Genomic DNA, 18,807 nt, shown 5'->3' on the forward strand with positions numbered 1-18,807 from the left:
GCTCTTTGTAAAGTAGAATTCCCTCTAACAAAAAACTGCAGAAAGAATCCAGGACATATTAATCATAGTGGATTTCAAAGTAGCAATTTATTTTCACATGTCAATGGCTCTCTTCAGAATGCCATGTAATTTGAATGAGGGATAATGTATATAATTTAGCCAATGGGATTTAAAATATTATAGCTGAATTGTTGACAAAGACTTGATATTACTTATTTTCTGCAAAATTAGCCCCCAGGATTTGCTGAGAGACTCTACATTGCTGCTCCTGATGATGATAGCAAAATCATAGACTTTTTCTGTTTACATACCTTTCTCTGTTATTAAAATACATATGCCGACTAAAAAAGCAAGTCATTTAAATTTTGAAAAATTCAGCAATGTGCTGTTTATGTTCTATACTAGTTTATAAAACATTAACAAACATCTTTATTGAAACAATTTATTACAGACTTTTGCAGCACCCTCCTAAGGACTATATTTCTAAAAGACACAAGATCACATGATTTCTATAACTTTTGTTTTACTTGTAGTCAATGATCAAACATATATTTACATCAACAGTAACACCTATGAATGCATTTGGATATGAGTTATTTATTTGGTTGTGTTTACTAAACATTCTGTTTTAAATTTTGTAATATAAGCAAAGTAATTAGTCATTATATTTTGGCAAGATTTGTTATTCATGGGCAACTCCTATTTCTGGTATATGGATCCATTATCTTCTAGATGCTTTACGATTTGTGTTTAACATTTCAGACAGCCTCTATTGTTTTCTTCAATTTTGAACAGTTTAGATTTAGTGATTTTTTAATGGGGGCTTAATCAGCCTATAATTCTATAATTTGATGAACTTGATTTTCATATAAATTGTTAATTTGAAGTGAAGTTAATTTTATTTTTAAGATCAATAATTCTATTTGTTTTTGTTTGTTTTTTTGTTTTTTTTTAAGTAAATATTTAATAGCCTACAAAATTATTTGTGAGAATGTCTTTGTATATCTAAAAGCAAAACATTTTTGTTCTCAGACAATTAAAGTTTTATAATCAATTGAATTTATTTCTATCACCTCTACCTTCTGCACTCTGCAGGGGAAAAATAAATGTCTTGAAAATTCAAACCCCAGATGAGATCAAATTAGGTAGTATGATTATTGTGACCCCTAGATTTGTATTTTTATTGTCGGCAGTATTCCTTAAATAAAGGCTCTAAATAGAAACCTTAAGGCCCGACCGGGCGTGGCTCAGCGGTTGAGCGTGGACCTGGGATCCAGGCGATTGGGGTTCGATTCCCGGTCAGGGCACATGCCCGGGTTGCGGGCTGCAGCCGATCAATGACTCTCTCATCATTGATGTTTCTGTCTATCTCTCCCCCTCCTTTCCTCTCTCTGAAATCAATAAAGATATATTAAAAAAAAAAAAAAGAAACCTTAAGCACCTCAAACTCTGAAATGATTGAAAAGGAGAATTAAGGCTACTCTCGTTTGGAGCTACTGTCTTTAGAGGTAGGCAGAGGTGGCCACGGGGACAGTGCATGCCAGCTCCCCTCAGGCGTGGCTACTGGTTTCCAGTTGCCGACCGGCTGTATGCAGAATGCAATGAACAGAAGCCAGTTTCTTCGGCTCCATGCTGCCTTAGTTAGGACTTCCTAGATTATGCTGCAGTAGCCAGTGCCTCCCCCAGTCCTCGGTGCTTACCTTCATGAAGGCTTAGGTTTTGCTCATGCCTATGCCCTTTGTGAGTCACCTGGGCTTTATCACCTTCACCGGAACCCATGTCGACCAGGCAGCCTCTGCTGGAAACACAACCCATCATCTAGTAAGGGGAGAAAACATGGTAAGCCATGTGCTGGTTCTTGGAAATCCTGCCAAAGCTTCATTGATCACAGGTAGTCACATAAGGATGTGTTATCCTCTTGAAAAGAGAGGCAACTCGGGGTGATTATTTGTCAAATATTAATACAGCATATATTACAGCAAAACTGTCTTCCATTTTCTTAGGTGCCCGGAATGCCCAAATTTTCCTCCCATGCAAAAGGATACCAGGAGTTCAAATGAAGAGAGGAGCTAATCTAGGGATATTGCATCCTATAACACATACCTGTCATATGTGTCCTCTAACACATATGTGTGTGCACATGTATGTTGTAACATATTATATATTTTTCCAAAACTTTATTTAGTTAACTAAATTTTAAAAATATTATTCAATTGATTTTTTTTTTTTTTTTTTTTTTACTGATATTTTGTTTAGTGAACTTTTATACTGTTTGGTAAACAATTTTATAAGCAAGGGTATTTTCCCCATCCTAGCTCACTTTAACTATTTGGTTTATTTTACTTGATAAATATATGATTCTTCAATACACTAGTAATATTTTTCTGATTAATATGTTTAATTATTTTCAAAGTAGGATTATAAATGAAAGTTTTATTCCCTCTGTTAAGTCTAGCATCCTGACATTTCAGGAAGTGTTTTATAATGTTTATCCTTACTTGAATTTGTTCTGACATTTTTGAATAATTTAAAATTATGGAGTCCATTCCTTTTCAGTGAAGATTTTAAACATTTAATACATTGGATAATGTAATAAACACATAGTTGGACATATCTATATCATAAAATATCACGTGCAATATAATTTCCATCTAGTCATAACTTTTGTTGTTTCTGCATACATAGATATAGAGTATATTAATTAAGTTAATTTTCAAACAAGATTTTTCTTCTTAGTATGCAAAAAAATAAGTGCACATAGAAATACATACCAACCTTTTCAAATTAGAAATTATTCTGGGGCCTGAGGTTACCACTGAAAATGGTTCACTGTGCACTTGACTTAGAAAACCCACAAAATCAAGAGGTTCAAAATTTGTGTTCACTATAAAGACACTAGTGAAACTGCCCAGGCCATCAAGAGCATGCACATTTGAAAAGCCACCAAGTGCCAGAAGGATGTCACTTTACAGAAGCAATGTGTGCTATTACATCATTGCAATGGTGGAGTTGGTAGGCGCACCCAGGCCAAACAGTGGGGCTGGACACAGGGTTGGTGGCCCAAAGAGAGTGCTGAAGTTTTGCCACACATAATCATTAATAAATTATTTCAACGAAAACAGTCTACCATTATTTTTTAAAAATAAATCTTCATAGAATGATCATTTTGTGCCATGAATTTACAGAATTTTACTATAATTCATGCCATCATCATTCATTTCCATGCAAAATAATATGTTTCATTTATTTTGTAGGTTTTTTGTTGAATGATGCAGGTAACCTAACTTGCACATGTCTTTCTTGTCCTCTCCATTTCCCCCTTTCTGGGCAATTTTTTGTTTGTTTGTTTTGTTTTGGGTTGGGTTTTTCGCACATTTATGTGCTTAATTGGAATTGAGGAATTTTCATGGATGGATCATGGCCACTCAGCTTAATTTAAACAAGACTCTTTTGTCCAAATATAGCTTGTAATTTGTAGCCCTTGCTGGAATCTGGGGAGTATCACCATCTTTTCTTTTTTTAATAGAAATAAGAACCATAATACTTTAGACTAGACTCGAGGAGTAACACAGTAACATTTGTGTGTGTCTTACCATCTCTTCTTTCTAATAGAGTACAAATAGAAGTCAGCAATCATGTTTTCTTAAAACCCTTTCGCTGGGTTAAATATCTTTATTTTCTAATTATTTTTCTTATGTCTGTGTCAGATCTGTCACTATCTTGGTTTATACCCTGCTCTAAAGTTTTCTTTCCCACTTTCTCTCCCTCCCTCTCTCCCTTTCTCCCTGCCCCCTCATGCCTCCTTCCCTCCCTCCTTCTCCTTCTCACTCCTTTCCTCTTCCTCCCCCCTCCCTCCCTCCCTCCCTCCCTCCCTCCCTCCCTCCCTCCCTCCCTCCCTCCCTCCCTCCCTCCCTCCCTCCGTCCCTTTCTTCCTTCCATCCTGTCTCTCTCTGTCTCTCTCTTTTCTCCTTTCTTTTATTGTAGGTCTGGAACTTGATGTGCTGTGACCTGCACGGAGCAGTGAGACCACTCCCTGCCTCGATGATAACCCAGCGCCTGGGTAACTGCAACCTAAGACAGCCTATGAGCTCTCACACCACACCATTGGCTTGCGTTGAGCTTGTGGTAGGTTTAGCCCCACAGATGGTTTCTCATTGACCTCCAAACTTAATTTTTAAAGATTCTGTTACTCAATGTTGTATTTCAGCTTTTTATGCATTTACCCTTTTTTCAATTCTGCTCATTTTCATATTCAGTTAGTTTTGCAAACTGTTGACTCCCCCGCTCTGCTATCCCTCAGCTGTGCATTTCGGGCAGGTTTCTTCAGTGACACTGCGTTAAACCTCACAGGATCAAGTGCACAGGCAGACAGCAGGGCACTGAAGTTTCCTTCACACTGACATTGATAAATCAGCACAGTTAAGCCCACTTATTTAATTGGGTACAACTGCACCTAAACGTACTGTCATTCAGCCAGTTTTTCTCTACTTTGTGTACAATGAAATGAGGAAATCCCTTGTTAGATGATTACATGAAATCAAGATATACTGTTTCTAAGATCTTCTTGTGACCTAAAAGCTGTCTAAGTTAGTAAAAATAGAAAATAAGTTTTGCTACGTATGACTCCTCTCAATAAATACATGCCCTTTCTCCGTGTCCTAAAATCTCCTAATTGTTTACAGGATATTTTAAGAAGCCCATTCTTCAAATTATCAGGGCAACTTGTTATTCTTATTTATTGTTTTATTTTCCACTTTCCTATTTTAGAAAATCCTTATATTTTTGTATCTTCTAGTAAAGTTTAAAAAAAAAATTTAAAAAGAGCTTTGGTGATCATATATGCAACTTACAAAAATGGGTATGTAACTATTCTGCTACTGCATAGTTCAATATGGTTAAAATATCAATGTGCTCTTCTAATCTTAGTTAACATTACACTTAAAATGTGGAGTTTACAAAACCTTAGCCCACATTTTATTCTTACAATAATAATATCTTACTTTTACATCTATAGAGCAAAAAAGAAACCAGTTAATAAGAAGAAAACTGACTTGTTGGGCCAAAGTATTGCACAGATATTTAGACCGAAAATCATTAAAATTGGATTATTTTTTCTAAACATAGTGCACACTGATTTCCTGCACTTTAAAGCTGCTTAAAAAATGTCTCTTTCTGCCCTGGCCAGTGTGGCTCAGTTGGTTGGAATGTTGTTCCCTGCACAGAAAGGTTGTGGGTTCCATTCCCAGGCACATACCTGGGTTGTAGGTTTGATCCCCACTTGGGGAACCTATGGGAAGCAACCGATAGATGTTTTTCTCTCATATTAATGTTTCTCTCCCTCTCTCTCTCAAATCAATGAAAACATATACGCAGATGAGAATTAAAAAATGTCTCTCAGAGATATGCAAGGTAAATTATTTTAAAAGTAGTGAAGAAAGGAACAAGCTACTATATTTACCATTACTTCATGCTAAAATTTATATTCCACAATCCCTCCCTTCAGTTCTTTTTGCTTTTAAATAAAAATAATCTTAATCTCTATTGTAGCTTTATCTACTTTTAAAATATATATATATATATATATATATATATATATATATATATACCTTTATTGATTTCAGAGAGAGGAAGGGAGAGGGAGAGAGAGATAGAAACATCAATGATGAGAGAGTCATTGATCGGCTGCCTCCTGCACGCCCCCGACTGGGGATCGAGCCCGCAACCCAGGCATGTGCCCTGACGGGGAATCGAACCCTGATCTCCTGAACCCTAGGTTCATGTTCAAGGCTGAGCCATGCCCCGCAGGGATTTATCTACTTTTATGTGTCCAACATAGTGCCATATGAAAACTAGATTTAACATTCACAAAATGAGCAAGGGACTCAATTTTAATATTAGCTTTTATACAGGCAGAGGTTGGCCTAGCAAAAAAGCAAATAAAATTACTGTTTGATTGAATTTAACTACCTTATAACTATTGTAAAACAAATCTCAACATTGGATCATCAACCTTGACATAACAATCATACAGAAAATTGAATGTCTAGTGACATACAATTAGTCTCCAATAAGTGAAAGGATTGGTGCCATAGTATTTTTATATCTATATCCACATTCGTTTATTTACTGTAACAAAAAATTATCTGACATTTATCAGCATTTTTAGGTGGGTTAACATTTTTGTGTTTTTATGCACAAAAATTTTTGGAGATTTTATTCACAGATTTCTTAGGATAACAGGTAGCAATATTCTTAAGAATTTAACATTTGAATTAAAAAGTTTATTTATACTTTCTATAGTTTCAAGATACTATAATAGATGCTTACAGCATTTCTATTTAGTTTTGTTGTTTGTCCTTTCATCTTTTGTGAAATTATTTTATTTCTACATTTTTATTCTCTACTTTTATCTTGCTTGCTGTACAATCTTATTTGATATAGAGTAAAATATTCTCCCCTATTCCTCTTTTCCTTGCCAATTTTTATTACAATTCTACATATTATGAGCATTCTATTCATGATGATCATCTTACCAAAATCACTGTACCATGAAGTTTCTCATCTCTTCTGCTTACTGTCAAATTAATTCACCTTTTAAGTTTCATATTTCTTTTCATACTTACTATCTTATACAGATTTATTTTTAATTTTTTAATTGTACTTTCTTCCTCTGATTTAGTAATTATCCACATTAATTAATAAAACATATATTTATGCATAGTGTCTGTAACATTCCACATGTTAGAAGGCATTTTAGAGCATTATTCAATATATCATAATATCACAATGAGCAATTAGTATACATGTTGCTATTTACTGCTGACTTATACTTAAAAACAATGCTAATTTGACCACATCCTTACTTTTATATTTCTACTTCCAAAGTATAATTTATATGTCTGCTAATTTTCCTTTTCATCTGTCAAAAATCAAACATGATTAATATTCAATTTAAGGTAGATAAATGGATTAATGTCTTTGGCTTTGGAACTTTGTTGCCTATATATATTACATATATATATATATATATATATATAGATATACACATTTCAAAATAATTAAAAACCCTCAGAATTTTTAAAATAGCTTGGATAGTAGCTGAATGTCATTAGAGTTCATTAAATTTCATCAAAAGTTATGCTATTATATGTGTACCTGTTTACACTTAGAAAGCAAGCTGATTATAGTAATGGCATACAGGGATGTGCCAGGCATGTTTTGATTTCCAACTTTTATAGACGTTCACGTTAGACACAATAAGGCACTGTCATCATGATCCAAGGGCATAATGGAAATCAGTTTCCTTCAGAGTCTATATTGTCCTTGAAAACTGCACTGACAAAACGAGGGGTCTAACAACATTTCAAATAGTAAAGACTAGATCAAGGATAATCCTACAGACCTAGAAATAATGAAAATTATTCTGGCTCCAACATCGTTGCTTAAAATATTTTTGCTTTAGTATCTAACAAGTAAAGTAAATATTTTTAATATTTATAAATATCTACAATATGTATTATATATCCCATAATATAGAAAATAATTAGAATAAACACAAGTAACTTATTGAAGAGATGTAGGACCTATTTTTCCCTGAAAAACTAATAAGTTGAATTTGGGTTTCTGACTGACTTGTAAGTTTGACGGGTCTTTTATGCACAAAGTGTGAATTGGCCAAACACTTGTATGCTAAATGTGTTAATAGGCTGGCTTTGATTTATTTATTTTCTTTTGTTCACTATCATATTTGTCCACTCTTCAACATCTCTATTAAACTACAGTCATAGACAGATTGCATTAATTTTGTACAAGCTCTGCCTGAATAAAACACATCTTTTCTCATTTCTAAAAAGGTATTTATTAAATACAGAACTTTCAATTTGCACTTAGACAGACTACAACTAATTATTTTTTCAAATCTACTTGCAGCAGGAAGTTGAAAGTCCAGTAATATACTTGTTTTTAAAAAGAATTAAATACCAATCATCTCTATTAGCTTTGCATGGCCATTATGCTTCCCTTACTACACCAAATAATAGCCTTTTTTTTTCTTTTATAGATGAGTCCTTATACAATATACTGAATATAGTAATATTTGGATATTTTTATGTTAACTCCATTGTAATTTGAAAAATTCTTAACTTGAGCTAAAGTGATAACAACCTTTGTAAAATAAAAGTCATCGCCAAAAGCTGTTCCAGAGACACCATAGCAGTGAGGAAACAGAGCAAATTGACTCTATGTACTGCCCACTGATTGTGTTTTTTCACTCTGAACTAGTGGTCATGGATATTTCAAAAATATATGTTTGGTGAAAACTTTGGAAATATACACAAGAATGCTGGACTTTCTAAGCCTTGAGGGAAACACTCTTCTTTCGCATCTCAGTCATGTAAGAGTTAACTGTTTCCTGCAAGGATGCAATCTGTAAGTTAGGTCTGGAAGGCAGCAGAGGCAACCTGGACCTGAAGTAACACTTCTGTTGTCAAGGGTTACTGATGGGGGAAGGGAAGGGGCTGTAAGGGAAGGAGTTATGGAAATGAAGGATTCTAGAACACACTACGTAAATTCAAACACTATACATGTATTTGAAATAAGATCTCAATCCTATTGTATTTTTGCATTTTGCCTTTTCATTCATTTAGTTTACACGTGGCTGGTGAATTTATGAGTTGGTTGCTACTGACTTTATTTAGTAAATCACTTTCTAATATCATTGAGCTGTAATTATAGACGTTATAATTTTGTAATTAAATTTACATTACTATTTACATCTAAAATGAAATAAAATTATGTTGTTTCCTAAGTTGTAATGTCAGCAAATATCTTAGGTGGAACTTGGTGGAGTCTGTATCATTTCAGTTTGCATGAGGATTTCTCTTTCTACAAAATTAAAAGTCAGGAAAATGCATGCTTAACTGCTTTAAATTCATATATATTAAGATTCACCTATTAATTAAGAGAGCTACCTTTAATGACATCACAATGTACAACTGTTTTAGCACAATGTTACAATATTTCAAATTGCCAGTCACCACAGGCCTGCCTCACTTTAAATCTTCTTCTGCCAATTTGCATTACTAATGAGCTTGCAAAGACAGAAACTGTAAAAAGAAAATGTGGCAATTAATGGTAAATGCTTGACATATTGTGACATTCCCAGTACCCTTAAGTTGATTTATATTTTCCTGTCAATATTCACAAATATTTCTTAGTTTCTTATTTTGCAAAATAAAAAAATGATGCCCATGGCATTATCACTGGTGGCTTTTCTTTCCAGTAGCATTTTTTTAAAAATCCCATGTTATATAATTTGTACACCCGTATCTTAGTTTCTACCATGTTAACCTTTTTTTTTTTTTTTTTATTGTAATTGCCCTGCATTTTCAATAATAACATTAGATGCTATTTTATTTGAATGAGGTGTAGGAGTATCTAAATATTTCCTGGATTTCTATCAGAATAATACATAAAAAAGGGTTTTCCTGCCAAAAATATGTGTGAATTTTCCTAAGGGGTGGGGGGAATGTTCTTTTTGAAAGCCTTTGTATTTTCTAAGCCACTCGGCGCAGACAATTAAAAGCAAATATGAAGTGATGTATCACATGACAGGAGTTTAAATGTGCGGGGCTCTTCCTCGGTTAAACCTCGCAGCAGGCCTTACAATACCGAGGTAACGAGTCAATTAACCGCGCGCTCGGCTGCGCGCCCCGGAGCCGCGCGCGGCGCCGAGTCCGCCGCGCCGAGCAGTAGGACCCAGCGGCCGCCGCCGCCGCCAATGGCAGCGCGCACCCGGGCCATTTGCATGCGGTGCCGTCCGCGCTGCGCATTAATAGTAATACAGATAACGGGACTGAAAGAATTCTCCACTGAAGAGGGCTTGGGTGTTTCCAGGGTGCTGATCCCGAGAAGAAAGGCGGCCTCGCTCTCGCCCCTTCCCATCCGGACGCTGCAAGTCCCAGCCCGCTCTCGCCGGCGCTGAACTCGGGGCGGTCCCCGGAGGCGCGCGGCAAAGTTGGAGGGCTGTGCCCGCGCCGCCCAGCCGCCGGGCGCGGGGAAGCCGTCTGAGCGAGGGGTGAGTCTCCCACGGGATCGTTAAGGAAGCGACAGCCGGCTTTGGAACTGTCGAAGGGACCCGCGTGGTTTCACAGGCGTGGCTGCTGGAGGGCAGGGTAGGTGCGGCAAGGACTCTGCAGTTTGTCGGAAATTGCGCCTGGTGCACCGGGCGTTTTCGCGTAGAATCGAAAACCTTCAGGCTAAATCGGAAACTGCAGCCCCTGCGCGCGGGCAGAATTCAACAAGTTTCCCTGCAGGGCTGCGGCGTTTATTTCCTCGCAAGTTGCGGTGAGTGTCCCCTCTGGGTGGGCTGGGTCGGCCTCACAAAGAAGTTTCGGAATTGGGGTCTGTGCCTGTGGCTGGGGGGGTCTTTTTGGAGGCGGCTACGTGGCGCATTGGGGCTCCCTGCGGACGCACAGAACCGCTGCTTCGGCTGCTCCGCGCGTCCGCGGCCCCCGGGGTCCGCGCCGGGCAACTTCGCCGCGCGGTCGGGGCGTCTCGGACCGCACCGGGGTTCACGGCGGGGACGGTGGCGCGGGAGCCAGCCGCGCCGAGGCCTTTTGCGCCTCCCAACTTTGATAGCGTTCTCCACGGAGGCTGGCAGTGGGGCTCTGGGAAGAAGCCGCGCTAGGTGAATTTTGGTAAACTCTTGGTGATACGTAGGCGGTGAGGTTTTTTCAAGACCGGCGCTCGTACGGGGCAGCTTTTTGGTTGGAAATGTAGCGGCGATGTGGCAAAGGTGCAGTGGCGATGTGGAGACTGGGTGGACTTGGAGAGGGGGAAGGAGAGAGGGAGGAAGAGGGGGAAGACCGATGAATGAACGAGCCGCGTCCCATCTTTCACGCGCAAAAGCCGCACTCGTGGGACGTGCCGGGAAGCTCTCCAGGTGGTGGCGTTTAGCTGGAAAGCGTAATACAGGGAGGTCCCGGCGCCTCCGCATTACTGCTGAAGCGCCTTAACCTTTCGGGGTCTCATCTTGCTCCTCTCTGCGCCCCCTTCTCTCCTTCCCGCCTGCAGCTCCGGGGTGGGCGCGGGTGCGCCTGGCCGAGCCCGCAGCGCTGCGCACACAATGGGGAGGCCGGCGGAGCCCCGCGGGCGGGCGCGCGGAGCGGGGCGCTCCCTCTGCCGCAGTCCCGGCTGCCGCTCCCCCGGGGCCGCAGCGCTGCGGAGGCCGCCGGGCCCGCGCGTCCCCGCACCCGCAGATGCCCCGGGGCCCCGGGCGGCGCGCACACCTGGCCGCAGGGCCGGGGTAGCGCCTCTAGGAGCCGCTGTGCCGCAGGCGGGCAGGTGGGATGGGCGCGCGGACTGCGGAGACCTTCCGGCCTCGGGTCAAAGCGCACCCCAAAACCCCCTAGGGTGCACCCCAAACGTCCTGGAAGACCTGCACCCCCAAAGAGAAAGCGGGGCGAAGAGGAAAGGAGGGGAATGCCGGTGAGGCTGCAAGAGGAGGAGGGAGCGAGAGAGGTGGGCCAGTTCTGGTCCTCGCCAGGCTTTTCCAGGCTCTTTCAAGTGGGCAGCTCTAGACGCGGCTTTGAAATGCGACTCCTGGGCGCTCTGCGGCCCCGAAGGTCAGGGCTCCGGCGCGGGGGCTCGCCCGAGACTCCCGCAGATGAAGGAAGGGGGCTGCGGGGCGGGGGCTTCGTTTCCGTGCGGTGTGACCCTGACCTCCGCACCTCCCGCCCATTCGCGCGCTCGCAGGGGAGTGCCCTGACCTTGCGAGCTCCTCTGGGTCATCCGTCCCGTCCCCTTTTAAGTGATTTTTATCAGGCCGTGTGTTTGCTACGAGGGCCCGTTGGCCTGTTCAGGGCTGGGCTGGTGCATTTCCAAGCGGCGATGCGCGATTGTTTAATGTGGAGGCGGATTACCAGCCCGCACTGAGCATTTGGAGGAAGGGGCGTAGATGCAGGGCCACATGGAATGGTCCACTTGGGCGTGCTGGTTGCCTGAAGGGGACCTTTCAGAGGAAATGTACTCCCGTGAGCACAAGGAGAAGACACTATCATTGCATTTTTCCCCCAGTTTCTATTTGTGCCTTTCATTGTTGGAACTAAGATGCGGTACCAGACAGAGAATGTTTTTGAGCATCCTCTGATTTATTAGGAGGCCCACTAGAAGCCTGGCAGCCAGGCTTTTAGGGCCGAACTTAGATGAGCCTCAGACCTGTTATTGAGAGAGAATGAGTTTGCCACCCCAAGACCTGCATCTCTCCTGTGTCTTGAGGAGGCACAGGTAGGTCTTTTGAAAGCGTTCTGGAAGGCGTGCGGTGCAGTGTGTTGATTTTATTAGAGGGGATTAGGAAAGGGTTGATGGGTGTTAATGAAGTCCCTCATTTTCCTCCCCCCAAAGGAAACAAACAAACAGACAACCAAAAAAATAAAACCATCAAGAGCAGCCACCCAGAACAAATAAACACCTAGTTGGTAAAAAGACTTTGTGTCTTAGAATCTATCTCCCCCCAATAGGAGGGGAGGGTAGAGCTGAGGAGTATGTGAGGGGTGAGGGCGTTCACCTCATACATTGCCCAGGATTTTGGACTTCCTTTAACGTGTCCCCACGCATCTTCCTGCTCCCTGTGTCTTCCAGCTTGGCCCTGCGGGATCTGCAGAGCTGAGGCACAGTGACACAGCTGCAGATCCCTGAGGGAGGCTTGCTCCAGCAAACAGCTGTTAATCACATGTTTGCTATATTTTCCCACTTGCTTCCTTTTACTTCCCTTCCCTCTCCCTGTCCTTGAACCAGTGTTTCCACCTTCTAGGCTGTATCCAGGGAAGTGTCAATGGTTTCTAGTGATTTAGCCCTGTGCTGAGTGTGGGAGGAGGGCAGAGGCTCGATAGCTGCCTAAGGAGTCTCATAGGTATAAAGCCGACTTTCTCTTAGCCTGTACTGCACAAAATTAAAAAAAAAAAGTCCTAATATTTCCTCAAAGAGAATTATATTGATCTACATACTTGTCTTATTTTATCTTATAATAGAATCAATTCAAATGCAAAATAGCATTGGTCAGAGATGAAAGGGAAGCTATGCACTTGCTTACAACATTTGCAAGCTAGTGTTGTCCTCAGCTGTGAAATCTCACCTTTGACATCCATATATACTTGATGCATTAGGAGCTATTTTTAAAAAGTATTATTTTTATTCCTCACCTGAGGATATGTTTATTGATTTTTCTAGAGAAAAAGGAAGGGGGAGAGAGAGGAACATTGATGTGAGAGAGAAACATTGATCAGTTGCCTCCCAAACCTGCATCCTAGGTATGTGCCCCGACCAGGCAACAGAGCCACACCGGCCAGGGCAGGAGCTATTTTTATTTCATTAAGAAATAATGAAATAAATGTTACTTTCATTAAGAGGCTGAGAAACTCAAGGCATTGCAAAGATGTGAATTTTAAAAGAAAAACAGCAAAAAAAGCCTTTGGCAGCTTGATGAATGGGCACGTGCAATGCACCGTTTGAAATGTAACTAAAGTGAGGCCCATCTAACCCGCTAGAGGATGAGCGCCTCCTTATTGCTCAGGAACCGCAACTGACCCCCCTCTCTCTCTCAGCTCCATGAATTCAGAATCAAAAGTGTAAAGGCATGCAGTAGGCTACAGTTTGACCTGGTCACATGAGCATTTATCTCTCTAAACTTGTTGTTGAAGTGAGTGAGCAATATTCCTGTAATGTGTTCATTGCACCTACTATTCGTTAGTGCTAAATGAACCAGCCAATTCTCCTACTTCTATAGGAAACAGAGGTCCTAGAAGAGAAACTGATGCATCCAAGGCCATATAGGAGAAACCTGTATGGACAGTGTTAGGTATATGACTCACAATAGATATTTCACTCAATCCTCACATCATTCATTTGAAGTAAGGTGTATTTTTTAGATTTCTTTAACATATGAAGCTAAATATACATAGCTATTTATCAAATGAGGGGCAGATCCACCACTGGAAACAGGCCTTGCTCATGACAGAATACATGTTTTTCCAGTGTGCCATGGACCTATTTCTCCCTCATATTTAACTAGGAATTTCATTATTTTTTGAATTTTATTTCAACATTCATAATTTTTGAATCTCCTAAATACCCTTTTCACATCCAAATCATTTTTTGCATCTCCCCAGACCAGTCTTCTGTACACAGGGACTCTCCAAGGATGGTATAGCCAATGAGTAACTGCTTTAGGGAGAAAAGCCTCACCTCTAACCCCCACCCCAACTGCATCCTCATTGTGGCGGGTCAGAGAAGAGGGGGTGAATCTTAGGGCATTCTTTATTTTTAAGGTTGCACCAATATTGCCTAAGAGTCTGGGGAGAATCTATCGTGTTATTCTCATACAGAAATTGTCCACCTTCTTCATCACATTTCTATGCACATGGCCTCTCTGATTTGGACCTTTCTCCCTTTAATTGGCCAAACCCTATTCCTTCATCTAGGGTGGTTCATGTTCCCCCTGCACCATGAAATTCCTCTGATGATGCCAACCCTCATAGTTTTTACACACCTCTGAAATTTCCAGTCAACTCTAACTTCTGCCATTTAATTTGGTCTTTATTTGGAGGTTAAGAGGAGAAAACTAACATTTCTTGAGGATTCACTCTGTATTAAATCCTTTTACATAAGTCATTTGTCAGTTCAATTTTCTATTTGTTAATTATATATCTACAATAACCCTTAATTGTCTTCTCATTCTTGTCAGTCATCCCAGATGATGTTTTTCTAGAATTTCAATAATGAAATCCAAATTTTATATTTCTAGCCCCTGCATTGCTCACAGCTGGTTCCAAAGGCCTTCTTGACATCTTCACCTAGAGATGTAGTCCAAGTATTTAGAAGGAAAATATAGTAAAGGAAACTGTCCAAAGCCACATGCATCATTCTTCCTGCAGAACTTGCTCTTGTACTTGGATTTCCGCGTCATAAAGAACCCATCCTGCATCCAGACCAGTTCACCCTGCCATCATCCTCTGCCTCATACTCAAGCAACGAAAAAAATGTACTGATAATGTTGTTTTTCTTGAGCCCAGTTTCTTCCCACGGGCAAACTTGCCCTCAATTCCCACTTTTTCTCCATGGGATCACCCTTCTAAGTGATCACATCACCTTCGTTTTTTCCCACTTGAATTCACGTACATCGTGTCTCCAGTCTTCCTTCTGGAGCACAGATGATGAAGTCCAAGTTCCTTACCATGCCATTCAGGTGCTCTGTCATTTGGCCTCCAAACCCCTCTCTTCATTCTTCAGCCTCATCAGAGACCATAAACATCTGCTTGTATTTTCTCAAATACTCAGGCTATTCCATTCCTTATTTTTGTTGTTGTTTATTTTAGAACTCCTGTCCAAAATCGTACTCACTTTCTTGATACTGGAGTGATCTTGGAACACACAAAACAGGTGTCACCTCTTCTGTGAAAACTTTCACGTTAAGCAAATAGGTTTAAACGTGTCTCCTTCTGATTCTTTCTTAATAACATCTCTGAAAGTCCATTGCCTTTTTTTTACTCACTTCTACTGCGATACTGTGAATTCTTTGAAGCACTATTTCTCAAACTTTGGCCATTGAACCAAGGAAACCTCTGAATCAACAAACATAACACTTAAAATACCACTCCCTGGAAAGCCCCCTCCACCTGATTTAATACATTAGAATATGTTGGGGTGAGACACTGGAATCTGCATTTTACCAAGCACTCCAGGTGTAACCAGGCCTTTGGAATTATCACAGCAGTTGCTCCCCAACTCAGCCAGGTCAATAGGGAGCTTCATTTGGTAGTCGAGGGAGTAGCTATTAGCATTTCTTCTTAGACCTTACTGAAAGCTATGAGCATGTCTTCCTTGACTACTGTGCTTCAGAGAAAGATCTGATTTCAGACTATATAGCAAGTTAAATTATGTGATTCATTTTTACTGATGCAAGAGAGTTCTTCATCAGAAAGCCACACGTGTTAAGAGTAGGATTTTGATAATCACATGGAAAATGGCATTTTAGATTTGAGGTGCTTCTGTACTTGAAGTTTTAATGACTCTCACTTTTTAATATCATGACATATTTATTTGGCAAAGACAGATAAATTAGTGAAATAAATGCCTGTAAGTTACCATCCAGATTAAGAACATATTAAACAAAATTGAAGCCCTCTGGATTCTTCCAGGTTGTATCTCCTTCCAAGAGGTCATCAGTATTGTAAACTTGCTGTTATGATTCCATTCATTTCTTGTTGATTTTACTATGCTCATGTATGCCCCTCAATAATATATAGCATTGTATTAAATAACTATACTCTTTATAAATTGCAACATATTAGGTGCATTCTTGGAAATCCTGTTTTTTTGTGATTTTTTTTTCCCCCAAGCTGATGCAGGAAGATTTACTTCATTTCTTTTCATTGCTGTATAGTATTCCATCATATAAATCTATTACAATTTATTTTTTCCTTTCTCATTAACAGGCACTTCCAGTTTCTCCTTATAGCAGTGTAGTAATGTGGGGTTTTTTATTTGTTTGTTTGTTGCATATACATCACTGTGCACATATCCAGCACTTTTTTGGATACATGAGTAGGAGTGAAATTGATTGATTATGTGAAATTTACTTTCTTTTTTTGCAGATTTTGGCCAAAGCCCACACATTGGTTGTAGCATTTATAATTGCCAAGCACATTCATGAGAGCTACTGTTCTATCTGTCCTTGTCAACATTGAATATTGGCACATTTCTTTATTTTACCAATTGAATGATTTTATTTCTCTTCTCTGATTATATGTGCAGTGAGCATCTCTGTTGATTGAGAATTCAGGTTTTCTGTACTATGAATTGCTTAAACATATATTTTACCCTTTGTCTACTGACACATCTACCTTTTGTCATAGACATAGAATTCCTTTATATATTCTATATTTGAATTCATTGCAAATATTTTTCTGTAGGCTGTATCTTATCCTTTATCTTAATTCAACACAATGTCTTTTAATTTAAAAAGTTATATTGCATTTTATTAAAAGTAATAGAACCTTTTCATTATGGCTCCTCCTTTTTACATCTTGTTTTGGAAACCATTCCCTATGGTGAAGTCATAAAATATCCTCATATATTTTCCCTCAGAGGTTTAAAAGTTTATATAATTAGGTCTTTGATCTATCTGGAATTGATTTTAGTGTTCTTGTGCTGAGAAATGTGACTGTCACATATAAATGTTCCATATGTGAGTGGATTGATTTTTTTTTTGCCTGTAAGAACACTTGGCATCTGTCCTCATTTGAGACATGATTTTCTGGTCATTATGTGCCAGGTTGTTATGTGGACCATCATCTTACTGAACCATCACAATGTTAATGAACCAGAATGAAAGCATCAATTAAGATTTCAACCCAAATAGGTTTATATTTAAACAGAATTAAAGACCAATGCTTTTATGACAAACTGTATAATCTCTCTCTTTAAATGGTATGTGAATTGTTCATCTGTAATGAGTTCTTAGATATGCCGAGTGTTGTTTACTTCAGTTTTAGTTCTTCATAGAGAATATTTGTGACTATCCCAAAGACACACTCACTTTTTTTCATAGGACTTAGGAAGGGCAAGCCTTAGAAATGATCTTTAGTAGATCAAAGGAAGAATCATGACTCACTCTAGGAGAGAAGCATGATTGACCACTTGGCAGGTGAATTATAACCCTTGGGCAGAACAACATTTCAGCATAACAGCCGACAGCTTCTGATCAATGTGTAACCCTTGAGTAAGCACTCTAAAATATTAATCTAATCACAGCAAGTCAGAGAAGGAAATTGTGCAATAACCTGTACATATTATATTAAACTTTCCCCTGGAATGAAGAACTAGGAGGACTTTTAGAACAACTTCACCTGCGTGCATGCAGTTATAACAGAAATTTCTGTAAGAAGGTGTTTTTTATTCTATAATGAACAATCAAATACCAAACAATGAGGTTTGTGTTAGAGCAAGCTCTGAATTATTTAAATCTTAGGTATTAATCTGAGAGAGTTCAAGAATAGCCTGGTTTGGCCAATGAGAGAATTTTATATTTGTAAGTTTCCCTGAAAAAAGGTAAATATTTTATTTTATTTTACTTTTTACAATTCTCACCTGAGGATATTTTTTCCATTGCTTTTCAGAGAGAGTGGAAGGGGGGGGGGAGAGAGAGAGAGAGAGAGAGAGAGAGAGAGTGCCATCAGTGTGAGAGAGACGCATCAACTGGTTGCCTCCCACAGGCTCCCTGGTGGGGCCGGGGATCGAGCCTGCACACGAGCTATGTGCCCTTGGCCAGAATCAAACCCCGGACCCTTTAGTCCACTGGCCAATGCTCCAGCCACTGAGCCAAACCAGCTAGGACAAAAAGAAGTTAAAATTTTAAAAAGCCTCTACACCTAGTGCAAATTACACCCAGGCCATTAATTAATATTCCTTCTGATTAATTTGTTGTCATAACTCAGGTCAAGGAAAGGAACTATTTAGGAAACGAGCACACTCCTGGTGTACCCTTACTTAACTGTTCTTTTTATTGCCTCTGTGAACTTCAAGTCTGAGTTCTCCAGCACCCTGCCTTGCACACTCAGACTCTGGGCAACGCTTCCAGCTTCTCTCAGGGCTCTCACTTCTCCCTTAGGCGCCGCGTCTCCTAGTACCCTGCACACTTCACTATGGCTCAACACACCACTTTGTTTCCAACTCATTGCTTTGCCTTTCTATCTCCCTAAAATATCCTTCTTTTTCTCTGTCCAGTGAGGCCATTGTCATTCTTCAAGATCT

The 18,807-nt window shown here is 39.9% G+C and overlaps 1 protein-coding gene across 1 annotated transcript in view; it reads left to right on the forward strand.

Annotated features, from left to right (window-relative positions):
* Nucleotides 1-10,051: 10,051 nt before the first annotated feature.
* The window catches only part of ROBO1 (roundabout guidance receptor 1), a 1,016,983-nt gene continuing 1,008,227 nt past the window's right edge, over nucleotides 10,052-18,807 (forward strand). Inside the window, exon 1 of the mRNA XM_081137820.1 lies at nucleotides 10,052-10,344. The gene's annotated coding sequence lies outside the window, so the exon portion shown is untranslated. The remainder of the gene's footprint in view (nucleotides 10,345-18,807) is intronic.

The sequence above is a fragment of the Miniopterus schreibersii genome (assembly GCF_964146895.1).
Source record: "Miniopterus schreibersii genome assembly, chromosome: 5".
In the NCBI taxonomy this organism is placed as follows: Eukaryota; Metazoa; Chordata; class Mammalia; order Chiroptera; family Miniopteridae; genus Miniopterus; species Miniopterus schreibersii.